The sequence below is a fragment of the Macrotis lagotis genome, chromosome X, assembly GCF_037893015.1.
Source record: "Macrotis lagotis isolate mMagLag1 chromosome X, bilby.v1.9.chrom.fasta, whole genome shotgun sequence".
In the NCBI taxonomy this organism is placed as follows: domain Eukaryota; kingdom Metazoa; phylum Chordata; class Mammalia; order Peramelemorphia; family Peramelidae; genus Macrotis; species Macrotis lagotis.
Window position 1 is genome coordinate 86763661 of NC_133666.1, and position 6857 is coordinate 86770517.

A 6857-nucleotide genomic window follows, 5' to 3' on the forward strand; every position below is an offset into this window, starting at 1 on the left:
TCCTAAAACAAAAAAATACAATTTGTCACAAGGCATAGCTCTCAGGGAGAATGAGAAGAAGAGGGAGGGATACATGGAGTACCATGAAAATGTTTAAATTTAGTCAGGAATCTGAAGGGTATCAATGGAGGTGGAAAGGAGAAAAGAAAGCTGCTTTGAATGTGCACAGTGATTCCTTCCATGTCTGCAGACTCAGGATGGGGACTTGGGTTGAGACCTCCAGTGCTGAGAGAGGAGATTTTTGGCTATTCTGGTCATTTATCACATCTGGTATCCACGTGTTTGTCTTCTGTCCATCCATGATTAGATAACCTGTGTCTTTCTTCATTTCATATGTAGCCTGTGCTCTCTTGGCTGTGGCCGTGTCCAGTCTATATGTGTCTGTCCCTCCCATGTTCTTCTTCTTGATTCTGGCCAGGCCATCATGAGGCAAGCTCCAACACCCACCTAATTTTCCTCCTGCTCTCTCTTCTCTGTCCGCAGACCCCATGTGTCTTTACACCATCCCTTGCCCCCCTCCCTTCACCTGCATTTGACCCATGTTCTGCCTCCCTTCTTCCCCTGAAACAGATCTGTGGGCAATTTCATATTATGGTCAAAGTTGCTGTCCTGAGAGGTTTGTCCAATGGTGCCTTTCCACAAAGCAAACCCTGGAGTGGATAAAAAACAGGTGGCATAATTGGAAAAGAATGTGGCAGAATGTAGGAGAGCAACACCTCCTATCACTTATCAAGCTAACCTATAAATGGATAAATCTATTAGATATGATAAATAAAATAAAATGACAGCTGAGGACAATATTCAATGAGACATAAACAAAAGATAAAATCATATTCATTATTAATCACTCTAGCATAGGCCTACAACTCATTAAATCATTCATCAATATCTATTGATTAGGTTCCTCTTAGGTGATGTGCACATAGAAGGAAAGGTACATAAATGCAGCAAACAACATGTATTTCTTAAATAACTCCTGCATAATCAGGCCTGTGCGAGATTCTGGAGATGGAAATACTGTTAGGGACACAGCTCCCAAGCACTAGAAGCTTTTGTTATAATGAGACAGGAAATGCATGAAAGTATACAGAGAATAAAAATAAATGAAGTCAAAGTACAAGGCAGTCTGGGAGTGAGGCCACCAGCAGTGGGGATCAGGAGAGGGTCATAGAACAGGGGATTCTTGGACTGTGTCCGGATGGAACAGATGGAGTGTGGAAGACATAAGGGCAGAGGGCCATTTTCAGAGTCAGGAAAGCTAAGAGTTCAAATCCTGCTTTGGACCACACCAGCAGCAGGCCCACAGTTAATTCTCCTAATCTCTTAGTGCCCCAGACAGCTCTGAAAAGTCACAGAGACATTGAGATGGGTAATCAGTTTTACTGAGGAGGCCAAAAGAGTGCTTGACTAGAAATACTCTGATTTACCCTGGCCCAGGGTCCCATAAGTAGTTAAGTACCTGAGGCTGGATTTGAACTCAGATCTTCATAACTGCAGGCCCTGTGCTCTCACCACTGAGCAACCTAGATGGGAAAATTTCCAGTTCTCAAAAGACTGTGACTAATGTACTGTTCAGGCGGCTACCTTGAGGAGAAGCAAAAGTAGGGAAAGAGCTCATTCTCAGTGCATGGGAGTTTTCTAATCACTCAGTCTCATATATTCACCACCTGCCACAAGGGAAAACTCTAGTTGTCCTACCAGAGTAAAAATCTCTTATGGATTGTCAGTGCAAGTGTCTGGGAGCAGCACCTATAATCCCACAGAAAATGTACATTAATTTTTATGTGAACAGAAAGAGAAGCTTGATGTATCCCATTGGAAAATTTTCACTTGAACAAGGTACAACTAAACAAAAATGAATGAAGGTATTCAGGGCTGGTTCAATATTAGGAAAACTATCAGATGCATAAGTGATCATAACAATAATAAAACAAACAGAAATCAAAGGATTATCTTAAGAGATGCAGCAAAAATCTTTCACAAAATATAGCATGCATTCCTAGTAGAAACAACAGAGAGTATGGAGGAAAAGGGAGGTTCTAAAGAATCAACTGAAAAAGTAGTTGAAATTATTAACAATTTCAGCAACTTTGACATTAGCATTAGCTTTAACATTAACAGCTGTTGTTGGTTTATAAAATAATGCAACATGAATCACCCAACTTTGCTTATTTGGGGGATTTTTTTGGGGGGGTTGACTGTAGGATTAAGCTCGCCATTTTAGGAAAAGCTAATGCTAACAAGTGTGCCAATCTAAAAAAGCTACTGCCTTACATCTAGGGTAATTATAGAATTTGTAAATGAATAAATGGTTAAGACTTTATTAATTAATAGAAGATAAATTAGTACCCCATGTAAATCATTGTTGTAATAAAATGATCATATATAAAGAACCTTTTAAACTAAGTTGCCCTTTTTGACATATGGAGAAAGAGAGATACTGACAGAGGATAAATTATTTTGACTTCTTGAATAAATTTTCTTAGATAGAGGTTAAGAATAAGCTGAGTATTATAATCTTCAAAGGTTGGACTTCCTTTTCTGGCAACTGAAAGCACAAGTTTGTCTAGTAGCACAGGTCCCTTGAAAGGAAGATTTCTGGCTACAAAATGCTTCAGGTTTGGGGCAAGACTTTCTGCAGTAATGTCCCTTTGACAGCTCAGTGTTGACCACAGTATGACTTTGGGAGAAGTAACCAGATGGACGACTTGCCTAATCTAATTGAATTATGTTCAAAACAAGTTTCCTAAAATTGCTGAGATGATTTTAATCCTCATTTTTTGCTATAAAAATAAACTCTGAGAATTCTCCTCTATCACTAATTACTGGGGAATTAGTTGACCTGACTTAAGAGAAACTCTCACCATTCCATTAAACCAGTGGTATATTTACTTGGAAACTTTGTACCTGAAAATTATTTCATTTTTCAGATAATTAACTTTCACAGACAAGCAATTTCTGCTTTGGGAGCTCTCCAGCAATAGACAGTAAGGGGCCTAGTGGCTCTTTAGAAAGAGATTATTGAGGGGCCCTGTGCTTATACAGACTTCTGGTTCAGAGTTTAAGGACAGAGAGGAGCATTTCTGTGAAAAAGAGGCAGAGAACCTGAAGAGTATACATCATTTCTGGTCACAAGGGATGAGGGTCCCTGAGGAATAGCATCACTTATGATCCCAATGGAACAGGGACACTGAAGAGCAGTATCAGTTTCAATCCCAAAGGATTGGGGGTTCTTCCTGATTAAGGAAAGCAGTGAAAAATCTTCTCCCCAAATCACATCACATTGTAACCACCAGTCTTTCAAACACCCATATCTAGATCTGAATACAGCCATGTGAAAAATTCTGAAGTTTCAGACAGTCCTTTTTCCCTCTGGAGCCTTAAATGAAGTATAAAAGGCAAGGGTAGCTATCAGGATCTAAGACAAAGTAAAAGCTGAACAGACCTAATTTAAAGAGATAAGTAGGAAAATTCTATCTTCCTTAAAGGTACCATAGACAATAATGTAATGTCAATGCTAAACAAATATGCATCAAATGGCCAAGCATCTGACATCTTAAAGGAAAAAATAGATGAGTTACAGAAAGAAACAGACAAACTATACTAATGGATGAACCCACCTTTCCCCTCTCAGAATTAGAAAAATCTATTCATAACATGTATACAAAAGAAATCAAGAAGATAACAAGAACATTTTAAAAGTTAGATATGATAGATTTCTGAAGAAAACATAATGGAAATAAAAACAAATATAATTTCTCTTAGCTGTACGTGGCACATTTAAATAAACAAACAAATCTTAAGCCATTAAACCTCATTAAGGAAATGGAGAGCTTTACTCAACTTTTATAGAACAAAGTGCAAGATGACTTGCCTAGTTGTGGAAACTTAGATCATAAATTAATTGGAAAATAAATAATATAATTTTAAAAATGATTGAGTCAAAGAATAAATCAGAGAATGAAGCAATATTTTCACTTAAAAGAAATATACAAATGAAGCAACATACCAAAAATTTCTGGAACACAACCAAGGCCAGACTTAGGGGAACCTTCTATCACTAAATCTTTATATTTCTCAAACACAGAAATAAGAAACAAGGAACTGGGCATGAAATTTTAAAATTTAGAAAAAAATGAAAATATCCATTTACACATCAAAATGGAAATCTGAAATTCAATGACAAGATTAAGAAAATTTAAAAAATAAATTAGTAAAAAAGTAAATGTTGAGTTTATGAAAATATAAACAAAATAGATTAACCAGTGTTTAATTTGATTAAAACAAGAAAATAAAACCTAGTGATTGGTCACAAAAATGAAAAGATATATGCATAGCCAATGAAGAACAAATTACAGCAAAATGCAGGAGTGATTTGACTCAAGGAGAAGCCAACAAAACTGACCTTCTACATGAAATAGGTGAATACTTACCAAAATGTAAACCATCCTTATTAACAGAAGATAACAGAAGATTATAATAATTCTGTCTCAATAAAAAGAAACTGATCAAGGTAAAAATGAGTTTCGTGAGAAAAAAAATCCAGAGCATCAGATGAATTTGAAAGTGAAACCTACCAAACATAACTATTTGAAAAAAAACAGCTTAGGATGGAGTCCTAACATATTTCTCTTATGACACAAATATAGTTTTCATACATAAATAAAATGTGAGAATATACACATACTAAAACATTGTCAGTAGAGGCATGACATGATATGTTCATTTTGAAAATTAATTGGGATTTATACATAGAAAGGCATGAGTACTATAAAACTTTTAAAACAACGACTCCATTATACCCCAAGGAAGTCATCAATAATTAAACAAACCAAAACATTTAAAGCAGCACTTTTTGGGACAGCTGTGCATTGGAAACAAAGTAGTTGCTTATCCAACATGTAATGACAAAGCAAGGTAAGGAACGTGAATGTCACAGAATAGAATTACCATGCTGTAAGAAAAGATGTGTGGGCAGGACCCCATCAGGAGTACTGGAATCGCAGCTTCTGGGCTATGGGGCAGACCTGTAGGGCATTGCCAGGCTCAGCTGGTCATTTTCCATCATGTATTGAACACTTGGAGGTCTCAGGGCTCTCATTGTACCCCCAGCCCAGACCAGGCAGCCCCAAGGCAGAGATAGTGGCACTGGCAGCCCCTAGGACTGGAGGAGCAGGAAGTGGGGGCTCCAGCCCACCACAGGCAGAGTCAGCTCACAGGGATGTCTACTGGCTGGGCTTCTTTGTGGTAGGAAGAAGGACAGGATATTTTGTCAAAACCACCATCCTACCTTTGGATTGAGAGAACACATAATTATAGGCGCATAGTCAGTCACCATTGCAAACATTTAGGATTGTTTTCTATTTTGTGTACTGTCCCCAGAAGCAAAGTCCATCTTGGTCTATATAAAGAAAATGGAGCAAAGGTGATTATAATCTTTCCACATGATGCAATTGAGTTTATGTCCTTTGTCAATTAGAAAAAGTTAATTACCACAAAACTAAAGATTTCTGGATATAGACACCTGCTAGTGACTGCTTCCATGGAAGATGACAGCCATCACCTGCACCTACAGAGCTCACTTAAAGTTTACCTGGTTTTGTGGTGGAAAGGAGAATAGACATATATAGGAGCTGTTCATACATTCAAAACAACTGATGCAATGGAAAGAATTTTTCAGAGGACTGGTCGCTACTTTTATAAGAATGGCTCCCTATGCATGGATTTCATTTTTTACTTTTGGTACCTTAAAGACTGTTGTTCTCTCCCATCCTCCTACCATGCTTGAAAGGTCTTCAACAGATAGCCCAAATGTCTTAGTTCTGAAAATGCAGATAAACTTGCTTTGTATTGGTGTTGCTGGAAAAATAGCACAGACAGTATCTTATCCGCTTTATGTAACCTTTCTTTAAATGAAGTTCAGAACTGTTCTCCCAGATTCGTAAAAGTGCCTCCCAATGTTGAAGACCCTGAAGAATGAGGACAGACAGCATGGGATATTCAGAGGACTCTGTCAGGGTCTGTGTCTTAACTACATTCTCTGTGTTCACTCTGATTAAGGCAGAGTGCTCACAAATTATAAGCAAAACAAGCAGTTTTAATACCTCACACCTAGTCACATTTTTCTTTTTTATTTGTATATACATTTTTGTTATTTTACTTTCCTATGGACAACTGGATGGAGGGCAGCAGTGTCTATAGTTCAATTGAAGTTTAAAATTATATTCCCTGGTATGCGAATATTTAATTTTGTTTTCAATCCAGAAATTAGAAGTGTTTCCTGATTTTTTCAACAATTTATCACTTTCATTAAAATAATTTAAAGTTCTGAGAAACTGATGAGTTTCACTGATGCCCCTTACAGGATTTTTGAGATCTTTCTCTTAACTTTATTGTGCTCTCACCCATTTTTTTTTTAATAATCATAACACTAAAAAAAATCACAGCCTGAAGACAGACTTAATGAAAACTTATTCTGAAATTTACAATGCACCAGGTTCATTTTGCTTTCTGATTTAGATTTAATCATTTGTGACTATTGTAGCAAGAATGTATATGGAAACTTTTTCTTAACCGGTTGGGTAAAGCTCCCTTGCAGGTACAAGAATAAAGTTCTCTGATACTATGGGATAGTTTACGTAAGTTTTCCTAAAAGACAACCTAGTCCTAAAAGTCAGTTAGTATGTTGTGAGCAAATTTAGTGATCTCAAAAGACAGGCCAACTCTGACTGATTTTATTTGTAGAAGTGGATAGGATTATGATTTGTGTTGCATGTATATGGGGAGATTGTCAGCATCCTCCTTGTGGTCAATATATGGATTGTATATATGATTGGAATGATATTTGCATTCCTACA

At 37.0% G+C, this 6857-nt stretch overlaps 1 pseudogene; it reads left to right on the forward strand.

The window, feature by feature from the left end:
* The first annotated feature begins 5016 nt into the window (after nt 1-5016).
* On the forward strand, nt 5017-6059 carry LOC141498736 (solute carrier family 25 member 16 pseudogene; annotated as a pseudogene).
* The last annotated feature ends 798 nt before the right edge of the window (nt 6060-6857 follow it).